Below are 26,073 nucleotides of genomic sequence, written 5' to 3' on the forward strand. Positions count from 1 at the left end.
AGTTCCTGAGCACAAAAGTGCATCTGGAAAATGTCAACTAATGTATTTCAAAGTTATTATGTGAAAATAAAACCACTGAACATATTTTTTTATGAAACCTTGCAAGAAAATTCACTTCCGAGACCTGGCTTGAGAATGAGCAGGAGATACTTTTCAGTTCAAAATAATTTTATGAGAAAGGTTTAAATGTTTGGAAAATATGTTGGAACTGTAATTTATCCCTTAACCAACAGCCTCAGTGATGGATTACATGACCAATAGAGTAAATCTATGTGTATACACACGTACACACATCGTTTCTTTTGTTTACCTTTGGATCAAAATAGAATGTTACAACATTTGTTTTATCATTTTCGATCCCCCTGAGGCATTGTGACATTTGGTACATTTATTTTTCCTGTTAAGAGATGATTCCTTAATTGTTTGAAGCAGGTGGAGGAAATATTTAGCAGAATGTTTACACTGTGACAATATACGTCAGGGAGGGAAAGGGGGAATGTGTTTGAACATGCACAGAAAGCCAGGAGTCGATTACATTTCTTTCTTCTGCACAGTCCAATACGCAATCTGAAAAAAATCTCACTCCACTGTGGAGCTAACAACAATATATAGATTTCTAAGGGGCCACAGGCCCCTTGTCATTAACTTTGGTTCAGCACCTAAGTCAGGTGTGAGTACTTGCAAATATGGGCAGCCTTCTTACTGCCCTGCTTTGAACACTAAGCTTGATGTTTTCCTCATAGTTTTCCACAGAAAAAGGTACATTCCTCCAAAATTTATTTCAGGGGACCATAAGTGAAAGGTCTCCCTGCATCCTCCCTCCTCTTACTCCTTGTTAGTTTAAGTCAGGAAACTTAAAATAAAGGTCCTTGAGCATGAAGGGCAGGATATGCTAACTTAAGATCAGCAAGGAAAACATGGGAAAATCAACTTTTGCTCTGTTAGTGGGGTTAAAAGGATGAGGTAGAATGCTTAAACTCATGAGTCTCAGCCACACAGCTATGGCTGAATCCAGACCTATTCTCTTTTTTTCTGTAATGAAAGTTTATGACCACTCTTTCTGCCTTTTTAGCAGACAGAACCTCTGTATAGTTGCATAAACTGAACTCTTAGGGAATATTTCAGGATGACAGTGGGAAGAGATTTATTTCTGCCTTGCTTCTCCAAGACGGCCCTCATCTACTGGCAGTTTTCAGCAAACCCCAGTTTCTTGGGGAAACTCCAAATTTAAATCCATTTGGTGGAAGACAGAGCTCTAAATGCCCTATCAGGAGTTTTCCTAAATTATACTAATTCACAGGCCGGTGAATGGAGAACAGCTTTCCTGAGGCTCAGGTCAGTATTCTGGCCACTGGATTTTAAATACATATATTTTATACTAGGATCAAAGAATATTTAAGTACTTATTAGGGAACTTTAACACCTTTCATATGAGAGAATGCCATATTAAATGGGTGAATACAGCACGACACACAGGATACTTCTCTCAGAAAAAAGAAGAATTTGGGTTTCAAGCTTCTGGGAAAATTATTTTAATCTCCTTGGACTATTAGGTAAAAGGGCAACATTATTTCCACCAGCAATACATCATATCTGTAACTATGTTTTTCTCTTTGGTTATCCTAATACAAATATCCTGGTTAGCAAAACATGAAATAATTTAGTTTCTGGTTTGAATGAGGAAAAACAGAGACGCTTTTATTTGATCTGAACCAATTAGGATTTTTTTGTTGGTTTATTCAGACACAAAATAGTTTGAATATTCAGTCTATTTGCTGCTTACACAAATTCGTTGTTTGAATAATCATTAGGAAGAGGAACTTTGTCCAGCAAGACAGGTAGCAAGTAAATGGTTAATTGGGTAATGCTGCTTTTGGAGCATACACATATACAAGGGGGTCAAGACATATTGCTTAGGCACCCACATGAACCCATTTAAAGTTTTCTATATTAAATAATGAAATTTGCTACTGTTCAAACTCCATTCAATGTTTTTTGCTTTTACTATTACCAGGTCCATAATTCTTTCTATGGTACTTTGCCTTTGTTTACCATGGAGATGATTTGCAACAGAAGTTACTGTTAAACAGGAGTAAAGCTGGTGCAATCTATCCCGGAATAATTTCCATCTTTCTGAATCAAAGTATATAAATATATAATATCCTGTATTAAAAAATTAGTCTATTCAACCATATGGTATTTTTTGTGACAAAGATTTTTGTGATAGAAATATAAAGGAGATAATTTTAACTAACATCCAGAGAGCTTCATATCACCCATATTAAAAAGTAATCATTTTCAGGTTATCTGGTTCTTAACAGGGTCTACTAGTACCCCAAAGCTCTCCCTGTTTTATGAAATCTCTGTATTGTATCAGATATGAAAATACCACATGCTGTATTTTGAGATTTCATTTAACAAAATGGCAGGGTGAAGTCACAGTGTCATGGAGCCTGTGAGCAACAAGAATACAAGGCCAGACAGGACAAGGGAGAATGGCTTCAAACTGAAAGAGAGTAGCTTAGATTTGATAATAATATGAAATTCTTCACTAAGAGGGTGGTGAGGCACTGGAACAGGTTGTTCAGAGAAGTTGTGAATGCCCCATCCCTGGAACCATTCCAGGCCAGGAAGGATGGGGCTTTGAGCAACCTGGTCCAGTGAAACTTGACCCTGCTCACAGCAGGTGGGTGGGAACTAGATGACGTTTAGGGTCACTTCCAATCCAAACCATTATATGATTCTATAAAGAAGACAAGACCAAAGCTCAGAGACCTGGATCCTGTCCTCAGCTTTGTCACTTACCAGTTCTATTATTTTGGACCACTCTGTCACTCTGCTTTGTTCTTTGGCCTTCCAAATAATTCTTACTTTTATCTACTTAAGAAACAAACTTCCCTGGGAAGGTACATTTTTTTTTTCTGGAGGCAAGAGCAGAGTGTTTAGCACAGTGGGGCTCTGATCTCATTTGATTCCGTTAGACAAGATAGTACTACAAATAAATCACCATAATAATATTCTTATTTGCAGTTGAGATTAAACCTAAAGTTACCTTATTGGAGTGTCATCTTGGTTCCTGTGATATTTGTCTGAAACTTTCTTCTTACAGTATAACAAATGTGCTTCAACTCCATTGGTCAGCTTCTTCCTCTAATGCAGACAGCTTAATGGATTTTTCTTAAGCCCAGTAGAGCTTGTTTCTGAGTATTAATTTCAACTTCAGGTTATTGTGCAAATTATGTCCTAGCTGGAAATTGAACCACGTTGACCACTGAAAAAGAAGAGCCTAATATATGACCTGTATTAGACAAATTTGCCCAGCCAGCAAAGTACAGTTGGATTGATTTTCACTCTGTCATAATGAGATATTTTGTTAGACAAGTTCTCCACCCAGTGGCTGCAAAGGTTCATGGGAGCAAGGATACGATCTCCAGTATGATACTATAGAAATGCTGGAGATCTAAATCCTGCATATATAGCTCAGTTGATTCAAAGGGAGACAGGCAAAAGGATGTTTCTTTCATTTGGACTTAAGAAATCTATATAATACAGTGTTTAAGTCATGTAAGACAAAAAAAATAGACTTAAGAAATACAATGGATGTAACCATTTTACCCCTCCCTTCCAAAACCTGAAAACTTACAGTAGCACTCACTAAATTTTCCAGTTTTAAGAATAATTTATCAACATGGGTTCGGAACTGTGAGGAGTATTTTGTTTGCTCATTTGTTTTCAGCACAGAAATGCAAGTCAAGAATTCCATTTCCAACCTGCCATCTACAATTTGAAATTTTCCTGAGAGTTATACACGATGAAATTCAGCACTCAAGAAAAATGTCTTTACACTTATAAAATGTACAGACTCCAATGCAAATAACTGGTCATGTCTTAGATAAATGAGTGTCCTTACACCATAACACACAAGAGTCACTCAAATTTAAGACTGTGTCACTTAGTTATGCCGAGATAAATTTGGGAAGCAGCGTTAGATGGGAAGGCTGGTTTTGAGAGGAGATGCCTGACACATGGAAAGGCTGTGGTATTTTGCCTGATTTTTATCCACAGCTTATCTCAAATATAAAAATCACTTTGGTTGAATTTCAGCCAGGGCTAGACAGCTTTCCATATAACAAAGTTTAACAGCATTCCTGTCTCCCACAGCAGCAGGACCAGAAATGCTTTGCTGCATTTCTTCTTTAAGCTACCAGCAGCAGTGAAATGTATTTCTGCCTCTGTGTTTTTCATAGAAAACAACTTCAAAAATTAAAAAGATAATTTTTTTTAAAAAAATTCAACACCATGTATTTATGCAATATGAGCTTGACCATTGTTCATTTTCTTCTTACTAGAGATCACAGAATCACAGAATCATTTAGGTTGGAAAAGACCTCCAACAGCAAAAAGTCCAACTTTTGACCAATCACCGCCTTGTCAGCCAGACCATAGGACACAGTGCTTTTCCCAGCTCATGCTTTCCCTTTCTCTCCCAATAGTTTACATGCTTTGAATTTCATCTTGCTTCTTTCTCTGATATTTGTTGGTTCTTTTCAGTCAGTTTTATATCTAGTCAGAGAGTATATTATTTAATGAATTTGAAAATTACTGTATTTTAATATATAAATCCCTGTTTGTGGATGATGAATTTTTGGCCAATTAAAAACTCAAAAGTCCAACAATTTTTTTTCTTTTTGATTCACTTTTAAGATCTATAAAACACAGGTTGAGCAAGTAAACAAAAAAACAAACAAAAATTCACACACCTCTTCCTCCAGTTCTCACAACACTTTGTACATTAGATGCCACTCTGCTCTTTTCTGGCAGAGAACTGCAGTTTAGTATCATAAACAAGTTGTAGCTTTTTCACTTGAGATGGGAAAAGGTACTACACGTATATATAATGGCATGAATTAAGTAAGACAGGAGAGGAATTAAAGTTTACAATTAGGATTTTGTCCTGTGAGTTTGACAAATAAGTACAACAAACTATAACTTAGAAGGAAATACTTAAAAACAATGTATTCTCAAAATACAGGTACTTTGCTATATTGTTGCTTTCCTTGCAAGGTTCTCATGTTTTAGAAGATTAATCTTTTAGGCAGAAAAAAAAAATCTTCATTTTATGTTTTGTGCCACTGTTCACCCAGTCATATAAATATTTCTCCTATTATCCAACATTTATGACATTCTAGCTCCCTTGAACACCAAACATGATTTTTCACATTTTTTTCCTATTTAGCAGTGTTATGTTTTTTCAAATTTTGTTCTAAGTGTAGTTTGGATACTCATTATAGTTATGATTTAAAATGAAAATAAATATTTCTTTCATTAAGTACTTGGGAAACTTGAAATATGTTGTCTAAATGTCTTTTTGATGAATAAAAAAGTAAGGATGGATGGAGGGATTGAGGATGAGGAGAATAATCAAAGGTTTGGTTGTCTCTAAAAATTAAAAAGTTCAGGCAGTTTAGATAACGCAGCTAGCATTTAGTTTTGCGTGTGGAATTATCCCACTCTTCTACTTGTTTATTTGTAATTTTTTTAATGAGAGAAAACATGGAGAGGAATCATACAGTAGCAATTTTAAATATGTCAGATTTCACCAGAAGAGAAAAGTAATCTTACTTAAAGTCTCCTTTTCATTTTTCTACTACAATCTAAATCATGGTTAAATTCATGCAAGGAGTTTAAAGTCTCACAACTCATTGGGAAAAAAGGCAGAATTAACTTGAAGCTCAAGTAACTTTGCACAGCTTAAGCCCACTCAAGCAGCAGACTCACACTGGGTTCCCACTCAGAGTGGGCTTAAACTTTAGGGACAACCAGCCCCATGTCAGTGGGATCTGTTCCCCCCTCACCGGCCCCTGGACATGAATCCTGTAACATCCCCACATAGGGAAACGCACAGATTTTTCCAAACTGTTAGCCGACCTCCCCACCTAGTGGCACTGCAGTGGAAAGGTTCAGGCTAACACTTGGAATTAAATCCCTAGGTTGAATTGCTAATGAAGCACAAATGCTCCAAAATAATGCTGTGCTAGAATTAGGGCCACATAATTGCACAGAGTTTGAACTTCAACACAGGTAACCCCTCCAAAAACGTACCACATTTCACTGAAATCAGAGTTCATGTATTGTCTGCCCCTTCTCTATCCCTCATGTCTTTGACAAGTACTAATAGTTCCTATTTATTCCCTACAAAAACCAACAAGGCTATTTGACATTCACTTGCATTCCCTAATTTAACTTCAGGTGACAGAGCCATTTCAACTTACCCACCCAAAAGAATGGGGTCATACTGCCTAACAATGCTTTGCAGTGAGAAACATCTGAAAAGGTATTGTGTTTTTACAAAACAGTATTCAAAGACACAACCAAGTCATTATTGAGAAAAAAAAACTCTAAGCCCTGTATCACACATTAATCAGCTGAAACTCAGATTCGGTGCATCACACCAATATTTGACCATATCACTAAGTCTCGTAGCCTCTACCCACAAAGAACATCTGTAATACTAAGATATATTTTTTGATTTATCTTGTGAAGTCTGGGTAGCTGAGATACAACTTCATGACCTGAAATTTGTATTTTCATCTTTCCTGCTGCTTAAGCACTAAGAATCACTGCCTAGATTATCACTGATCATGACACAGTTAGATGGACTTGATGTTAAAGAAGATATCATAGCTTCACATTTACGGTTCTAAACAAAGAAATCCAGGATGATTTCCTTATATTTTGGTTGTGTTCAAGTCTAAATTTAAGACGAAGTATAAACTTTTCCCTAAATTCCAAAGGGTTTCTATCCATCTCATAAATGTCTACACTTAATTTTCTATTCTTGTTTTCTTGATTGCCGGTTGCTGCTTCAGTCTTTGAGGGGTCTGAAGAGTTATCTAGTTGCCTCTACAAATGCCATGTATTTTCTACAGGGCTGACTTCGGATAGTGTGCACCCCAGAGGCATGTGCTCTGCCATCTTCTTTTCCAAAACAGGGATTGTAGTGGTGCAGAACTCAAATTTCATAATTGTTTCAACTGATCTCTCCTGCTTTTGCAAGAGGGAGAGATGAAACAATGGCTCAACAGATGTGCTAGAAGTTAGACAGTTGCAACACACCTTAACAAATGGGAGAAAAAAAAGCACTGGAAGTGAGGAGAATCACCTCTCTGCAATATTTTATTATTTGGAATTTCAGACATGCACCTTTCCTTTGTTTGAACGGATCCTCATATTTATTCCTGCAGAGATTTTCCTATCAATACCTTTGGACTTTATTGTGACTATCAAAGGAAAGTCCTCATTCTCACGATTATATGTTGTGCAGGGTTAGCTGAAAAGCCTGAAATCCCCAAGAACAAGAGTATACCTATCCTGAAAATAAAACATCAGAAAAAAAAATCCGCAGTGAAAGTGGACATTCCAGGGGGCCTTTTTGTCCTTTTTTTTTTACTGACTGAACTTTAAAAAAGCCTTTCTGAGACGTTTTAACACTTCTGCATTCACCCATCTTCGACCAGTAATGCTGATAACCTCCTGGTGTCAGTATGGCTCTACTGCAGTTCAACTCCCTCTGCAAAGCCCTGACTGGAGATAAAAAAACTCCATGTATGAATATGACAGCTAAATATACCGGTTAGAGGGGCTGGGATGTCAGTATGCTAGAGGAGCTGCTTAGCGGCATAAAACTGATTATTCCCTTACACTCAGATCCTTTGCAAAAATTCTTGTTCTACTTACACTCTGTATTATTGCCATAGTTCTGCTTATGAAGGGGATACCTTGATAGCATTGTCTGTACAATATAGCCAGTAGTAAGCATGCAATTATTCTAGAAAAATATTATTTTTCTAGAATAATTTTTAAAAATGTTATTTGTCACGGTATTTATTTCACTTACTGTACAAAAATGACATTAGCAGTAAAACAAATATTTGCACCCACCCCAAGCCAGCTATTACTGTTCGTGCACCTTCACCCCAGAGCTCATGAGTCAAAAGCATCAGCAGCTGAATCAAGCTGTCCTGAGGTACCATTTTTTTTCACTCAAACAAAAGCAACACCCATCAAATTATGAGTCTCACTCATCAGTCACTTCCTAAACTCTGATCATTTTTATGCCCAAATATCAATCCAGCAGCACAGAGAAGACAGGAGGGCATGGCAGCTTTTGCTTATATGTACAAAAGCTGACTTTAATTCTCCTATAATCTGCCACCTAACCATATTTCTGCTTAACCTGTTAGCAAGGCAATATGTCAGAGTGTTCTTTCTTCTGTTTTTTATCTTGTCCCCTCTCTCTAGTAAAATGATAGATGGAATTTATCTCTCTTTACAGCAAATTAGGAAGCAAATGAAAGAGAATTGGAGGGTTGTTCTTGCACATTAATTGGAAGGGGTGAGAAGGAATATTGCTATGTGAAAAAGAAGATTTAAGGGAAGTAGAGAGGAATACTGAATCCTGAAAAGAAATTATTCTAATAATTGAGGGAAAGAGTAAAAGCTCTCTTCCTTGAAACCCTGAACCTACCCTCAATCCAGAGCTCCCACTAGCTTTCCCAGGCCTGTTTTCTCCTTTATCCTCTTCCTCCAAAGTATCACAATATCAAATTTACCAACAATACTGAGACATATTTAATCAGTTTTGGGACAGCCAATTGGAATGGGAACATTTTGTGCTTATGTTTCATTGACAAATTAATTTTAAGATAAAAATTATTCTTACAAGTGCTGTGCTGCTTTCGTCTGGGGTAGGGTTAAATTCTCAGACATTCCATACAATGGATCAGACTAAAGAACTTTAAGCTCCTTTTAAGATTGAAGCACAGCAGGCGAGGCTTAGTCAAACTTCTGTGGTAAAGAGTCTACTACGTCTGGACATCAACAAGTCCCTCTTTCTCATGCTGCAGCCCTCCACCATGAATATGCCAACACAAGTACTTTCTGAGGCGTTTCTACACTGCCCTCCATGAAACAATGGTTTAAAATCCTCTTTGCATGACTCTCCGAATCCATTTATCAAAATTCCATAGAAATAGACTTTTTAATCCATCTCTCCTGAATAACAACTCCTAGGATGACATGTCCTGTTTCATGGGGAGGAACAGCGGGTAGCACTGGGAAAAATAAGATATCTTTTGGCTTTAAAACAAGCTTAGCACCACTTAAAAGAAAGTGGATAATGTGTTTGTTCTCAGGAGTACTGTGTACAAATAAATCTTGTTCTAAGTTTAGTTGTACCTCAGTAATTTTAACAATTATACTGTTCCTTTAGAATGATTTAAATTGATTCCTAAGCATGTTATAGAGAACAGTATGGAGAACAGTTCTGGGTTGGTTTTTTAGTTTTATTACCTAGAAAACAGATGGCAATTTGTAATTTAACAAGCCAGCAGGGGACTTCTGCTGGTAGAACCCACTGATGGCTTTACCACAGGCATTATGATATACCAGAATGAACTTCTGTAACAGAATACTGTTTCCAATAGATCAATTTTCCAAAGAGACTTTAATAATGATTTGGCAATATATTTATGCAGCAGGAGGTTGCTAGACTATCAGAAAATCCAGAGTCTGGAATTATTTTTCTGCCTTCTTTGGAAGTAAAATGATAGTAGATGGTTCACTGAAGCATTAACATAGTCTTAGAAGCCACACAGAAATCTTGAATAAAACTAAAGAATAATTGGAACTTCCAGGAGGAAGATGATGAAAGTTTCATGAATGTACAGTCACAGCTAAATATGTTCATTTGGACTTTAAAACAAGTCAAATCTGTTTGCTCATCTCAAGTAATCCTACATGATTATATGGAATTTTTTATTCCTGCATAACTCATAGTTAATCTGCTAGGATTTCTGTCAAAACTGCTGAAGTTGATGGTGCATAAAACATACCTTATATAGTAAAGTTCATGCTCACAAGTATAAGGAAACTGAAGGAAAGTACTGCACTGCATATGGTTAAGTGACAAGTGGCTGGTGGGAGAGAAATGATTTAAAGTGATAGAAATTGGTAAAAGTATCACTAAGAACAATGGGATAGACATAACTGAGGTTGGAAGGAATATAGACCTCTCTTGTTTTTACACTGAAATTATAGAAACTCAACTCTTCTGAAATGTTTGTAATATGAATTATATTTTCTGTGTCATACTCACTGTATACCTATGCTTGTAGTTCTGGAAGGTCATCCATAATTCTAGGACTGTTTTTTTAATTTACCTGAAGTATTCCATTATCATTCAATATAAACAGAGATTCAAACCTTGTCAAAGTGAAATTTATTTTTCATTTCCAACTTAAAAAAATTATTCAGACTAATGGCCCACCCACCATTCATCTGGAACCTCCAAATTTCTATAATCACGGTCCATGCTGATTTTTCAAATGAACAGTCTAAGAAATCTAAATCTCACTTTACAACCTCTCTCTCTCCATCAGCCTCTAAATTCTTGTAAATGTGATAGACATTGTCAGAGATTCTGGCACAACCATCCAAGCAGCAGGGTCACCTTTAGAATATTGTGTTGCTACCTCATGTTCATCACCTCAATCTTTCCAAATCTAAAAATCTGTTTTATGATACCCTTCAAGTTCATCAGTAGAAATACCAGTTTTAGTAGACATAGTCTTTAGTAAAGTCTCACTCCAATCATCTCTTGCTCCTAGCTCTCAGAAAAGCCAATTTTCTTAAATGGAATCCATTGATAGGGATAAAAACTATAGATGTTTGGGAATCAAAAGTGTTTCACCCACTTTAATGTAATGGTTTATGTTAACAAAATGGTTCACTGTCCCTACAGGATTCCTGGACCAGAAATCTGATCTATCTTGTGTGTGTTAGCCTGGATAGAATAAATACATCCAAAGAATCCAGAGAGAAAATTCATTTATATTAACAGAGGCTCTGTCTACAGAGATCTTTTAAAAATCAACTTCCTATTTAACTTTTTTTTTTTTTCTTTTTTCTTTTAGTTAACCTTAATGTTTAGCTGTGTAGGGTTCTTCTAAGGAAGAAGTCCCATGTGAGATTTTAAACAGTTCCTACCATTTCTAGAGAGTTTGGGACAAGCTAGCATGGTTGTTGTAAAGTCATTTTATTTCCTTTGAGGAAAATAAGACAAAAAATATAAGAAAATTTGCTAAATAGAAAAAAAGAAGATTCAAACATTATGAAGGTACTCTCTGGTATCAATGACCTGGTGTGGCTTCTGGCCTCTAGGGTGAACTCACTGCTAGAGGAACAGAACAGCACAGTCATGTTCATCTGCACTAATGTCAGGATTGCTTTGACCCTCGCTCTGCACTGCTCTCTGTTGCAAGATGCTGTGCTGATTAGTTAACCTAGACCCTGTGGTTAAAGAGGGAAACCATGCATCCTCCCCTCATTAAAAAAATCAACAAACAGTGTGAGAATAAGGACATCATCATATCAAGCATGGCATAGCTCTCATATATCAGCTGTTCTTCAAATCTTTTCTTCTTTGACTAGAAAGTTTATCACCGGGTTCCTAATTCCAGCTTGATGGTAGTCATCCTCAGCTGAGTGGGATAAGAGTCCAGGGAGATGTATGGTCCAAGGGACTGCAGAGGAATTAACCTTTTCAAACCAAAAATCAAGTCATGGCAGAAAAGAATTTAAAAGATGGGAAAATGGAGTAGTTTGTTCTGATAATTCTTTAAATCTTATTTCCAGCATGCTAATTTTGGTCTATTCAGTTCAAGTTCTATGGTCCCCTTAGCTATTCAAAACAGTTCAATCCATACAGTAGTATATTCGTTTGAACAAATTCTGTTTTTTGTTCTGAACTTTTGCTGAGTTGTATAAACAACTTCTTAGAAATCAGGCTAAGCTGGACTTCTGCTGGATTGGATATTAGCAGCACAGATCCAAGCCAAAAAGATGAGGAGCCTCCATGTGAGCTACAGACCTACCAGTCCTCTTTATAAGCACACTTGGGTCTGATGCAATTCCCAACAACTTCACCAGATTGGAAATGATTTATGAATCTTCAAGAATGCCATTATTCTCTGAAATATGTTTCAGAAAGCCCAGACATTTTTCTTTTCAGGTATTTTTTTCAAAGTAAAAATGTCTCTAACAACTTTTAAAAGGGGGATTTCCAGATTTCAAAGTTGAGGGCAATGAAGATAATAGCTAAGTGCATTTTTATTCTTCCTATGATGTTCATCTATTTTAAGCATCAAAGCTGTAATGTAGCTGAAGGAAAAGTACATGCTACAGTAAAAATATTGGCTCTCAAAATGTGCAGTAGCTCTTCCCTCTCCTCTATAGACAGGGTTGCTATAAATAAAACATCTTTTGCCACTGCAGCATTTCTTCCAGTGTAAAGAACATTCACATGAAATTTTTACTGCATCTTGGATAGTGCAAAGCTCTGGCATAGTGTTCCAAATGAGTAATTTCATTATAATTAATCCACGAGGGACGTGCTTACTCCAGAACTGCTGGCCTTTTGATCTCAAAGAATATAACGCCATTGTAGTATGGATGCCTCAAAGGCTACAGTGTTTAAATAATACAGTCCTTATGTCTACTGCCTCTTTAAAACCTAAGGATTTGAAAGGTCAGGATTGCCAAGTGTTGCAATACATTAAAAAAACCCAATTAGTATCTAATAGTAAAGGGAATTTTATAATTGTGTGCTAAAAATACATACATGTGGGAATATATTAACTGATTTAAGGTTTCGTTATTTAAATCAAGGCATATTAGATATTTTGTAAAAATATGGGCCTCCTTTTTGCAACCATGAGAAAATATTTTATTTGAAGAAGCTACACAGAAAATTGCCGTTATTGATTTGACATTAATGTATTTGTCCTCTTGTAAGTGTGGCTATTAGGTCCTTTAGAGACCTGGCCATAAAGCATGTAACAGCAAATAGAATCCTTGCTTCTAAGGTAGATAGCTCTGAAGTTCAAGATTACTAGAAGGAAAAATGTCCAGGCTGACTTTAAATTACTGAAATATTTTAGAATTCTAACTGGTTCCAAAAACCAAAAAAAAAAAAAAAAAAAAAAAAAAAAAAAAAAAAATCAATCAATCAATCTCTGTGGCCTCCTGTATTAGTGTTGGGGGATTGTTTGACTGTTTGCGTCTTTTCGGAGAAAAGAGGAAAGATGAGGCAAGTAAAATCCAAAGTCAATACTTCCAGTAAAATGAGAGATACTAAGTATCTCAGTGCTTAAAAGTCTCCTACCCTCCAAATTTTCTGAAAGTGAATGCACAGAGTTAGCTTTTGAATCTATTGTGTTCTTTAGGGGACATCTGGATTTTATTATTTCATTTATTTAATTTTGGTGGTTGCTAATGAATATGATGAAGTGGACAAATGCTACTAGTCTCTAGCATACTGTGCACTCTTAAACACTAATGAACTATTAAACACTAATGGACTATTAGTGATGCTTTCTGGTTTTGATATATTGACATACTTCATCATGCTTTTTAAGATAAGTAAAGTGCAGTAAACTGATACTATTTAAGTAAACAGGAATATGAGAAGGTAACAATATCACTAATTAAAAAAATTGTGTTGCATCCCTTTCATTGAGAGTCAGAAGTAACTACTATCAAAACTTTTGATTTTTTAGCAGAAAAAAATGATTTTTTGACCCCCACTTAGACAGAAACACAGAAAATGTTTTATCTGGCAAGGGCAAATGAACAGTGCCAAGAAGAGATCATCTACCTCCCTCTTTAGCCTTGAAACACTGGACACTTTCTGAAATCTGTTGGGAGAAGCATCACTGAGGGGACACACTGAACATCTGTCATGAGACAGGAGGTATTTTGCCTCCCTGAGCTGAGGCATGGATTGCTCTGTATACCATATGTGCCTTTTTCCATACTGCCTGTGTCTGCTTTCTCCTGATTGCTCTTGCCCATATGCTAAAGACATACATCACACTCGGCAAAAGCAATTAAATGCTTGGTATCCCCTTTGCATTAGGTTTGGTACCTTGGTGCCAAGGCTTTGACTTGCACCCCACCTCTGCTCATCTGTCTTCCAAGAGTGCTCTCAGTAGTTTAAAATTCAATCTATCTTGAATTATTCATGCTCAGTGCATCAGTGACTACTATATAATTCACCAGTCTAGTCAAACAATGTTGTCTTAGAGCAGTAGGGAAAGGAGGTCACACTTGCATACAACTCCATGTACTCTGTACTCTCTGGAGCACAGGGGGAGCACACACCTTAGGACAGTACAACACAAACTGCTGTTTGCATCCAGAGAATAGGATGAGCTATCCTTGCTCCTATCCCAAAAGTTCTCTGTGTTTAGCTGTGCTGCATCCCAAAAAGGCCAAAGTCTGTTACAAAAGGTATTGGACTTACAGTTTGTCTTAACAAACACCTTTTCAGCAAAAAAAGGAACAAATATACTCACTTGAGACACAGCATACATGCAGCAGGATTGCAAATCTCTCCCTTATGGCCTGCCCATTTGTCACTGTACTAGATTGCAGAAATTATCTCCAGTATTCAAAGAATAGCTCCAACTCCCAGCACATTAATCTTCGATGAAATTAGAGAAACCATTAAAGTTTACTGTGTAATTATCTAATTAAGCAGGCACCTTTGGAGCAAAAGGGCCTTTTAGGTAGATTAAATACAAAAGTTTAATGAATAAAAGTACTCTCTGATACCCCAGCCTTGTTGTTCACCCTCAAATGACAATATTATTGTAGGAGATTTACAAGTTCTTCCAAAATGAGGTTTGTAGTAGAACTGTGGGCATAATTTTATCTGCTGCTATAAAAACTCCAGTCTAACAAAACTCTGTACCTACGCCTTTAAGATTCATTTATTATAAAAGAACTCCTTGTAATATTGCTTCCAGTAAAAGAAGTGGGATGTAAAATTCCTCCTAAAGGGCTCAATCTGGTACAGTACTCAAAATAAATAGTAAAGACATGGACTGGGAGTGGAAAAGATCCAAATTTCACTAATGAGGTCTGTTTTCTGGTTACCATTTATTAGGGGTAACTACAAGTCTCAATAGGAGAGCAAAAATCTAAGCATCCTGCTAGAAGAATATTACTATCCTTTCTTCACCTTGTTAAAACTGTAGCAGGCAGACTACAGGTAATTTGCTTACATCCCTAGCATATTCTAAAAAATTAATGTATTCTCTGATTTAAGACTTGAATTATGTAAGCCTTCCTAGTAGTTTACCTCAAAACCAGACATAGCTGACATTTGCCTCCCAGAAGAACAAAGCTGTTATTTTGTCAATGCCAACAGTGTTCACTGGCTTAGAAAACGAAAGGCATTGCTGGGTCATGAGGTCTCAGAACCAAGAATGTGGGGCAGCTTGTGATCTCAGCACAAGCCTGAAGAAACATGGGTCTGGACATACTGATGTGAGCAGTTTGCTTTTAGTAACAAGGACCCTAATTTATGTGATCTTCAGCAAATAGTACTTGTCCTCCTCCCTGCTCCTCTCTCAGGTGTTGTTGAGCATCCCCTCCCTTGCACACAATCCTTCCACTCAGTGCTTCAGGGCACATGACTTGCCATCAGATTCCTGATCTCTCCTTTGCCATGGTGACTGATGAGACATTCTTGATGCTTCTGTCCACTTTTGACTCCCTCCTAAGATGTTATCTGTCCTGTCAATGGCCGACCTCTAATCACGATTCCTGTTTCCTTCCTGTCTGCTTTTGAAAGTTTTCCTACAGAAATGGTGACATCGGGGTGATTTCTCTAACAAATTTTTCTCTCTTTGTCCTTATGGTACCCTCTCAGCTAAAGGACTTGACTACTCCCTTTTACACTGAATCTGAAGTTTCAGTGGATACATATTCTCCTACCTAAACTCTCTCCTAGAAATGGTACTTTTATCTCTGCCACAAATCTCTTAAATTTATATCAAAAGAAATAGGATCAGATGAATGTAAGGTTCCTTTGTCATTACTCTTTCCTTCTCACAGAAAAAATATTTTCATTTATTTTTTTATTTATTATTTTATCTTTTGCTTCTCGTTCTATCTCTTTCAAGTTTCCTTATGCTCACAGATTGTTTCTTACATACATCACTATCTTTTTGTGCTTTGTTCTAATTCTAAGCAGAAATATAGAAACTATAACAACATCTGGGCACTAAAGGATCATCTCCTGACATTTTTCACCCTTGTATTCCAAACTCAAAAGAATGCAACATCTCAAGTTATGACAGAAGACAAGTCTTATATGACATAATCGCCATTCCCATGCACTCTTCTGACAAGGACTGTATCTGATGTGGAAGCTCCTGAGGGAGTAACAGAGATGGATAAGATAGGACATTTATTTATTTACATGGGTTTGAAGGACCTGTTAATTAAATGACAGTTCAATTTTACCCACTCCTGTATGTGATTTGTATAATTTAAAGGCACATCTGTTCCATATCAGGTGAACTTCTCCACCTTAGCAGTTTTATCACTTTGACACTTATTTCCATATTTCAGTTCCATAATCACAGGATATATGTTACTAATTCTTTAGATAAAATCTCTAGTTAACACAATGCAAAGTGATGTGAATGTGTAGCTAACAGTACATGCAGAGAAATCATACTATTGCAACCTGAAATAAAGTACCATTTGAATGAACAGAACAAATAAACTCATGGTTTTCAGCTGTAAAATGAAAATATATACTTGGATAAAGTCCCATGTATGTCCTTTTAAGCTGAGTGTATCATCTTTTTAGAAATCATGGATGACACCTTTAAGAGATTTAACTCTGGTGATTTCATTTCTAAGTTGACTATAAAAAAATCAAATAAAGTCAAGAGTGATCCAGCTCCTCAAGTTGGTTATTTCAATATTAATGTCCTCAGCAGGTGTAATTAATTTATACATTTTTTGATCTAAATAACAGAGCTATGAAAATTATTTTCATACCCTTTCTTGGATTATCAGTCTCTAATTTAAGACCAGAGGTGGGGAAGAGAAAACTATGTGTTATGAAGCTGCAATTTATGATGATGCATTACATTTTAAAGGTAGTAAGAAAGAGACATACTCTTCACTGAGAAGAAGCAATATTTAAACTCACTCACTTTGTGGGAAGGTGCTGCAAAGCAAGGAGAGTCAAAGCTGTATATTCCAAGATTCATTTCTATGTTTTCTTCATATGTTGTCCTTATAATATTTTCTCTTCCTGAAGGAACATTTTGGCACTAAAAAAAAAGTGGTTTTGAAGCCACATTAGCAGCATATTCTGGGTGTATCAAGTAAAGTCAGAGGGAAGGACTAGAGAAAAATGAACCAACACTGCTTTAAAGAAAATCTTATCTTCATAATACTAAATATTTCATTAATTTATTGAGGTTTCATCATACATTTCACACTGAAAATTACTTTTTTCCAGACTAAACCAGACTAGTTTAAAATTTTCAAGACATTTCCTTTTGTTTTTATGTAGCTATTCTATATTATGGATGATCTGCCTAATGTTTTAATAAATGTGATGCAAGAAATGTCAAATTGCTTTTAATTTAATAAAATACAACATTGAAAACTCATTCATATGGCTTATATACATATTAAGGCCCACAACCCTGCTTAGATTCCAGAAGAACTTTTTTCCCAGCACAATGTATTTCCAGTCTGTAACAGAGACACTTCTAAATTAACCAAACCTTTCCACTTCTCATTTTTCCTACAGCAATTCCACTTATCCGTGTTTTCTCATGTGCTTCACTCCACACCCAAGGCAGTTACAATCTTGGTGTCCTCTTCTGTTACTTTTAATGCTGTGACTTAGCATTTGTTCAGCTAAATGAACAGCAAATTTCAGCCAAAATCTTTGATGTCAGGTCCAGACATGTAAGCTAGTTGGATCCAAATAACGGCATCATATTCCCCAAGAGAACCGACAGCACAAATCTTTACATGACAAATAGTTAAAGGAGCAAGAAAAGGTCATACTAGCTTCGTTGAGGAAAAGTAAAATTTAAACTCACTTACTTGCATTAAGTTTTTGCAGTGCACCAGAATCTGAGGCTGCATTCTCCATGCAATTATACTAACTTCCTCATCTTATTTATAAATAAAGGATATTAAAATCACAGATAATGGAAGACTTTATATTAGTGGGTTTAAGATTAATTATTTTAGGAAAGAAAGACCACAAACATTGATAAAAGTCATTGCAGACTTTGAAGAACTTGAGAGTGTTTAGAGAATCAAGAGAAAAAAGTGATGTGACATTTTATTAATTGGAAAATTGATGAGAGAAATAGTTGTGTGAAGAGTCATGGAATTTTTTTTATTCATTTTGGCAAGATTTACTAAAAATGAAGCAAAAAAGCAGATTCTTAAATAGAATTTTAGGCCACCATTTAAAAATTCCTGTTTATGGCTATGACTGAATAATACTGAAAGCACAGTCATTATTTCCAACAGGATTGTACCCTTTTTCATATAAATAGTAGAAGTCTATGCCATGTTTACAGAGATACATGAAAAATGCAATCTATTCTCAAATATACTGTTCTCCTGGAGATATCCCAATCAGAAGCACATAGACACAATCTCTTCCGTAAGTTCAGAATTAGAAGGGTAAGGAGAAAATATCTGTAAATTTAGAAGAGCTCTTCAGTGCAGTGCCTCTAGGTATCTCTTTGGCAGAGGGATCTAAAAGTCCTTCCATTCATAAGCAACAGACTGCTCCCATATCAGACCACCTGCTCCAACACAGTCAGGGCCTTACTGGTTGAGACAACTGTGCTCAGCTGCATCTTTTTACTGTAGTCACATTGCTAACATCGCCACTGAGGGGATTGGGTTATGTGCTACCAGTTAGGAAATGCTTAATACACAAAATATTGTGGGGCATGAGAAGATTGGTTAGGGGTATATGAGCTCCATCATTAAGCCTGTGTATTTGTTCTTCTTTTTAGTAGGCACAACTGTTCTGAGCACAAGCACAACTGTTCCATTAGGGTAATTGCATAGCCAGGCAATACCATTGATCACCAATCAATACCACTGCTTAAGCATGGGATGGAAGCCAGATTACCCTAAGATGCAGGCAACAAGCTCTCACATTGCAAACCCTCCTGTCTCTGCTGACTGTTGAATTCAAACATTTCTGTAAAATCTACATATCCATCTTACTTTCTGACTCATGCTTTGCAATTCAAAAACTGACCACAGCAAAAATCAATGCCTGTAGATTAGAGGCTGAGAACTGTCACAGAAAAGAAAAAATTATCTTCTTAGGCAACTGCTAGCCATTGGAAAATGTCACAGGCACAATGTTCTTCCTTTCATTTAAGCACTGCAGCTATATTATGGGACATCTTTCGATTCTCAAAATGTCAGCAATGCATTTGGGCCCATATTCACTCTCAGCCAATAGAAATAAAAGATGGGAATTAGCTGCAGCAATATTTTGTTTGCTGATCTTAGAAACATTCACAGGCAATGAATGTGGTTTTAGCTGCCAATATATTATTTTTTCAAGAAAAAAAGAAAAGTCTTGGAACAGTTAATATAAATTACAAAAAATTTAAATGAGAAAAATCTGTGGGCAGATTTCCTATATTTGTTTTCTCAATGGTCTTTGCTCCCAAGAAGTATATTAAATAGAGAAGAATTTTTCAGTGGGTTGTGCAGGAGACTTCAGCCTTTTAAATTAGGCAAAATGCATAATTCAATGCTGGTAGGTTATAAACATGTATTTGCACAGTATATATTGTGCAGAATATGTAACTTACACATGCAACCCCCGCTCAGGTTTATTTATGTGCTCTGACCCCTATTGTGGAAGCAATGAAGAAAATATCAACATACTTACCTGAATAGCTATTTCTGAAATTGAGAATTATGAAGGAGATGAAAATCAATCTCCTGATTAGTAGAAATAGCACAAACAGGCAGAATTTCAAAGGTGCATCTCTGGACACTATGAATGCCAAGAGAGAGGTGTAAACATTAAGATACAGCAAGATTAGTAGAAAAGGCAGGTTACTACACAGTATGACTGACAACAAAATCCTAATTTACTTGCATGAAACTTATTGATGGAGGAGCTTATCTTCTGTCACTTGTTATGAAGATGGTCTGGTGCTCAGGTTTATCAGTAATCCTTTGATGGATTTTACAAGGACAGATTTTCATGCTCACTGAATACAGTTATCAGAGGCATTTATGCTCATTTGTACAAATTTTTTCCAATTTTTTGGAGGTGATGAAGGCCACTGCAGTTGGAAGTCCCTTTCCACAACTGCTGGTAACCATTGACATATCTTCCAAATCACAGCACTTTGGTATCCCAGCATTTACATTATCCGCCTGTCTTCGGAGAGATTGGATTTTGTGTCTGAGAAATCACAGAGCAGTCTAATTTTGAGAGTAAGTGGACATGTAATAACATACAGGGAAAAATGCATGCTTGGTTTATGCCCACAATTACACACATATAGTATGACTAAACTCTAGTAATTCAAATATTGTAACTATTTCAAAGATTCTTGTGACCACATGTAGAAAGTGGCATAAAGTCATGTTTTCCTTCCCATCTTAAGAACAATTTCCATCTGAAGTAATCAAAACAAAGAATGCTTTAAAAGAAACAAAACATGTTCTTATAGACATTTTTCTCACAATACCACTTACATGTACTAACCATGAGTCCTTGATAAATAGGAATAAATACTGTGTAAAGAGGCGACACCCATCTTTTACCTATTTTTTAGAGAAATCTATTATTCTCCAATAAAATTAAAATAACGATGAATGCTTTTCTCCCTGAATTCTTCCTATGATCTCTGACAAATACAGTGCAAAATGCTGGGTGATGGTCATCACTCTGGCACTGGCAGTATTCTTCTAGTAAGAACAGCAAAGTATTTTCAAATCCTATTAAAACTCTGCAGTACATATTTTGCAACAGAACATGGATACACATGATTAAACTTTCATGAATAAATCACAAGACATATCTGTTAAAAGACAGCATGGATGTGGAAATTCATTACAGGCTTGCGGTGAAATACAACTCAGGTTTGTAAATTGGAGAAGCAGTTCTGTCACTCCACCCACACTACTCACAATGGTAGTGCTGTCAAAGGGCAAAAGCCAGTGAATACTGAGGAAAAAAAAAATGAGGTGGAGGTGTTACTCCTTTTAGTATAAAGAGTGAAACAATAAGGCTCTTTAATGTAAGCATATTTTTTCAAATTAGGAATACAACAGCATGGGTCAGTGAAACCATGCTTCAAGCTGACCACAGAGATGAGAATGGATGGAAGGTGGGAGACACAGAGTCAGGGTCATGCAGGGATCTTCCAAAGTATGAAGTATTTGCACTGAAGCATTTTAAGTAATCCCTTCTAGCTGTTCACTTTCAGCCTGCTGCAACTATTATGCTTGCCTTCAAGCTCTTTTCAGTTCAACACAGTGCATATCACACTTACTTCAAGCACTGCTGCAAATTGTTATATTTATTATGATACTTTGAATTAATGCTTTCACCTCCACATCATTCTAAGCAACCCTTCATAATCAAGAATTAGTAATTAATAGAGACACAAAGAGAACACATTGGTAACACAGCTTTTCTGATTTGTCCCAGAAAGACAGATATGCAGCAAACAAATTTCACTTTGAAATAAAGGGATCAGGTAGATTTCAGGTGAATTCATACAAGTAAAAAAAAGTAAATATCAGTGAGATATTAGAAATAGAGATAGACATTTCTACACCTAAAATAAGGTGTGAACAGATGCAGGATGATAAGTTTCATTCTCTATTAAATTATTTCTATGAAACGTTCCTGAAAGACCATTAACTCTTCCACAGTGTTTTCATTCTTTACTCAGTTCTATATAAAATAGCAAAAACAGAGGAAGTCTTCTGATGCATTCTGTATGACTTGTAAAGGAGAGAAAAATATATACCTCATGAGATGCAGGGGCTTATTGACTGTATATATAGTGTTGTGACTGCATTATTTCCTGGATGTAAACCAACTCTATTGCCTCTTCCAGTTTAATCCTTTCCCAGCTGAAATCACTAGGGAGCCCACCATGCAACACATGAAAAAAAAAAATTCTTACTGAAAATGTGAAAATGTATCAATAAAAAGAATACCAAAACAAATCCAGACCAAAGCAAACAAACAAAACACCCTTTTCCCCCTAAAAGATACAATAGTGGTTAGGAAGTTGTAACTAAGGGTATGAACTATTGGGCAGAAAAACATATTCTGGAGATGAGAAGGCTCTAGTGAGACTTTATAACAGCCTTCCAGTACTTGAAGGGAACACACAAGAGAGCTTGAGCAGGATGTTTTACAGGAGCATGCAGTGTCAAGATAAAGGATATGGCTTTAAACTAAAAGAGGGTAGATTTAGATTAGATATTAGGAAGAAATTCTTTACTGTGAGGGTGGTGAAGTACTGGAACAGACACTGACCTCACCCCTGGAAGTGTTCAAGGCCAAGTTGGATGGGGCTTTGAACAACGTGGTCTAGCGGAAGGTGTTCCTGCCTGCGGTGGGTGCCTTGGAACACAGTGGTCTTTAAGGTCCCTTCCAACCCAAACCATTCTATGATTCTACAGCCACCTAAGAAGTTGAATACGCTCATTGAACCCACTGAAAACGAAACCCTTTTTTCCTGATGAAGAGTTATTGTTCAACCCTACTACACATAATTGCTTGAACCAATGCATGGAGAGCAGCCACATCATGTACCCAAGACGGCCCTCTAAGTAAGGGTTACAGTATTAATTCTGCTTTAACTAATGGTGAAACCACATGTTAAACTATAGAAAAACGTGTTGTAGTCTGAGACAGCCTCCTTTGCTTTTATGAAATACAAACAGGTTGGTTCTGCTGCTGCTGGAAATCAGCGATGCTGCATTAAAATCATGCAATCCTTATATTTATTTTTTGTTTGTGCCTTTTTATTGGGCTGTCTCAGAGCACCTTAGGAATCAAACCTGTAAATGTCTCTTACCCTAAAATAAACAGCACTCAGCATGACACAAATGACATTTTGTGAGGCTCCAGGAGGGAGTAAAGTAGCACTGCCACAGAGTTCCTTCTTCCTCTTGAAATGTCATTACTCTGGTATATTAACATAAATCACTTATCCAGTTGGACAGCACAGCAGGTCACTCTAGAAAGGATTTCAAGTAATGAAATATGTTTCACACATAAACAGAAAATACAAAGCAATACCAAATGGTTCCCAATACTTTACTTACTCAGCACTCCATTTGCCAGGTTTATTGTTCATGTACATAATAAACTTGATTGCATGCTGCAGTAGCCTTGTTTATTGGTTCAACCACTTGAACTCATTCCATATTCATTTTGGTGTTCATCATGTTTTCGCCCACATGTTGTACATAATCCAAACAGTTGAAACAATATTGTGTGCATACTTGGTAGAGTACATATGAGGAATAGGCCGACGTTATTTCCCTGTACTTGATTAAGGGCAGAAAAAAAGATCTTGAAGAATATTAAAAATGCAGTCTAGTAGATCTCTGTGACATTTATGAGTTCTGTTCAATCATTTGTCAGGTAAATCAGAAATACAAAAGTATCTATGGATACAGATATTAGATTAATCAGTCAATACCATTCAGATATAGGTCAATCGTATAAAAAAAAAACAAAAACAAAAAACCAACAAAACCCAACTCCCCCAAATACTTCAACAGAAAAGGCATGTGATATGTTATTCATTGGCCTATGTGGCTCCCCATTTTATCCACTTTGTTTTTAAAATCCATCATTTTTATTCACTATGTAGTATAATGAGAAAGAAGAATATATAGTGAAACATTTTCAATAAGTTTTAGAGGAAAAGGAAATGGCCAGAGGTCATCTGAATAAATAACAAAACTAGATACTTCATCCCCTCTTGTCTGAGGAAAAAGAAGTGTGGTAGATTTTCCAATCTCTTGTTGCCTTCAGCAAGATTTTGTTTTAAATTATCAAACCAAAGGAGTTCTTCCTTCATGGAAGGAATGTTCCAAAATATCTGCAAAAGAATAACCTTGTCAGACAACAAACTAAACAAATTTCCACCATTAACATTCAATACAAAGAGAATCCTTGGCATCCTGCTTAGTCACTTCAAAACCACACATTTCATGGCTGCTACCAAACATTTATCGGCTAAACAGTTGGTACGACATTATTGCTTAAGACATCATCTGTAGATATCTCCTACGTTCCTGTCTTTTTTTGGCTCTATTTTTGCATGTATCCTAGGCACAGGGAACATGAATGCTTTTAGGACACCATTTCTTACTGATTGCATTAAGTTGTATTTTGAAGACCAGACCCTGACTTGCCTTTTACTGTTATCACAATTATGTTCTATGAACACTCTCACTTCTATTTTCTGTTAGGGAGAAAAAAACAAATGTGCAAAGCAGTTGGCATTATTTTTTTTTCTTTAAATTTCTTTGAAACTAGGAAAAGTTTAAAACAAATATCAAAAACGTATCATCTAACAAGATAAATTTATTTATGAAGTATTAGTAAATGAAACAAAATGCTTAATGTACATGTCATTAATTTAATCTTATAGTTAGGCAAGTGAAACGCAAAAGGGAATTGCCTTCTAAGAATTATAAATCTGGTAGCTGCCACATGGTCATAAGGCTGGTGGCAATTACATAAGCAAATGTATTGTCTTAACCTGCTTCACTGTTCCAGGCATTCTCTCCCCTCCTATCTCTTCTGCTACTTTCAGCACATTTAAACATATTATTTGCCATCCTTAAGTTCTGGGCATCTCCTCACATCGCAGGAGAAAATGAAATAGCTGCAAATGAGTTGCTTCCAGAATGAGGATCTCTATAGATTTACTAGGACTGCCCTACACTTAAATTCATTTTGCACAATGGGAGGCAGAGTTAATAGTTTTATTAGCAAAGCACATGCTACAGTGCTAATGCCATCATAGTGCTTTTGGTACACAGTATCTCTGTGTGAAGTGGCATTGTGTAAGCTCTCAGACATCAGTAAGGATCTGTTTATGGCTGCTTGTTTTGTGAGGTAAGATTATGGTTTATTAAGAAACACTGTTTACAGTAGACAGCTACACTGAGACATCATAAAAGTATTATGGAGAAAAGGAAAAGCGTGAAAGATGCCCTTCCCCCTCCAAAAAAAAAAAAAAAAAAAATTAATTCTGGTGTTCTGGTGAAATATCAATAACACAACACATTTTACGTTATCGTTTTCTGCTTTCAGCATTTTAGTTTATAAAATACTGTAGCTTCTATCTGCAAAGCAAGTTTTTTAGGCACTATGGTTACAAAGAACTCAATATCTTCATATATTTTTAATCAATCCATATAAGTATCTTTGTTGCACTCTGAATTAGTAAACTCTTTGGAACATGTGCAATAATGTAAATCCTTAATGTCTTATTTAATTGTCTAACTGATCAATATATTTACTTTATAATTGCATAAAATCATCTTGGCCAGTTTTTATGGTCAAGAACTTATGACCATGGCAATCATAATTTCCATATTTGTCTTGTCATCATGTCTTCGCCCTGTTGTTTTTAAAATAATAATTTTACAAGCTTAAACCCTTAGTAACATCAAATTACACACCTAATTTCCCCTCTTGTCCAGTACTAGAGTGCTTTTAGATTCTTGATGCATTTGTTTTTTCCTAATGATAATTTTCCATAATTTATATTAAGTTTTTGTACTGTTCACTACAGGACAAAATATTTCATTTACATGATTTCAGATAACTCACTTTCTATGTTGAAGACAGCATTTTCCAAAGATACTAATCATATGTAATTTTAATGGAAACTTTTAAATGTAACATTTACCAAACTACTTTCAGCTTTGCTAATTTTTGGTATTGAGAAATTACTGTTTTCTCTGCTAACCAACTTGAAGAATTGTCACCTGAGAAACAGACTAGCAGTGCTATTGTAACACTTTCCGCCTTATAACTAATGCAGAAAAAAAAAAAAAGGCTTCTCTTATATTTATTTAGTAAACATAAAAGTTCAGATAAAATACAGCAATCGCCAGGAACACAGATTATTTTCTGTA

At 36.1% G+C, this 26,073-nt stretch overlaps 1 long non-coding RNA gene across 9 annotated transcripts in view; it reads right to left on the reverse strand.

Moving 5' to 3' along the window:
- LOC116444959 overlaps nucleotides 1-26,073 on the reverse strand; it is a 131,047-nt gene that overhangs the window by 94,704 nt on the left and 10,270 nt on the right. For all 9 annotated transcript variants that reach the window (XR_004240596.1, XR_004240604.1, XR_004240605.1 and 6 more), the window contains 4 exons: nucleotides 23,236-23,460; nucleotides 22,986-23,147; nucleotides 17,076-17,195; nucleotides 3,053-3,271 (listed from right to left, as the gene is read on the reverse strand). This is a non-coding gene — a long non-coding RNA (uncharacterized LOC116444959). The remainder of the gene's footprint in view (nucleotides 1-3,052; nucleotides 3,272-17,075; nucleotides 17,196-22,985; nucleotides 23,148-23,235; nucleotides 23,461-26,073) is intronic.

The sequence above is a fragment of the Corvus moneduloides genome, chromosome 1 (genome assembly GCF_009650955.1).
Source record: "Corvus moneduloides isolate bCorMon1 chromosome 1, bCorMon1.pri, whole genome shotgun sequence".
NCBI classification, from domain to species: Eukaryota; Metazoa; Chordata; class Aves; order Passeriformes; family Corvidae; genus Corvus; species Corvus moneduloides.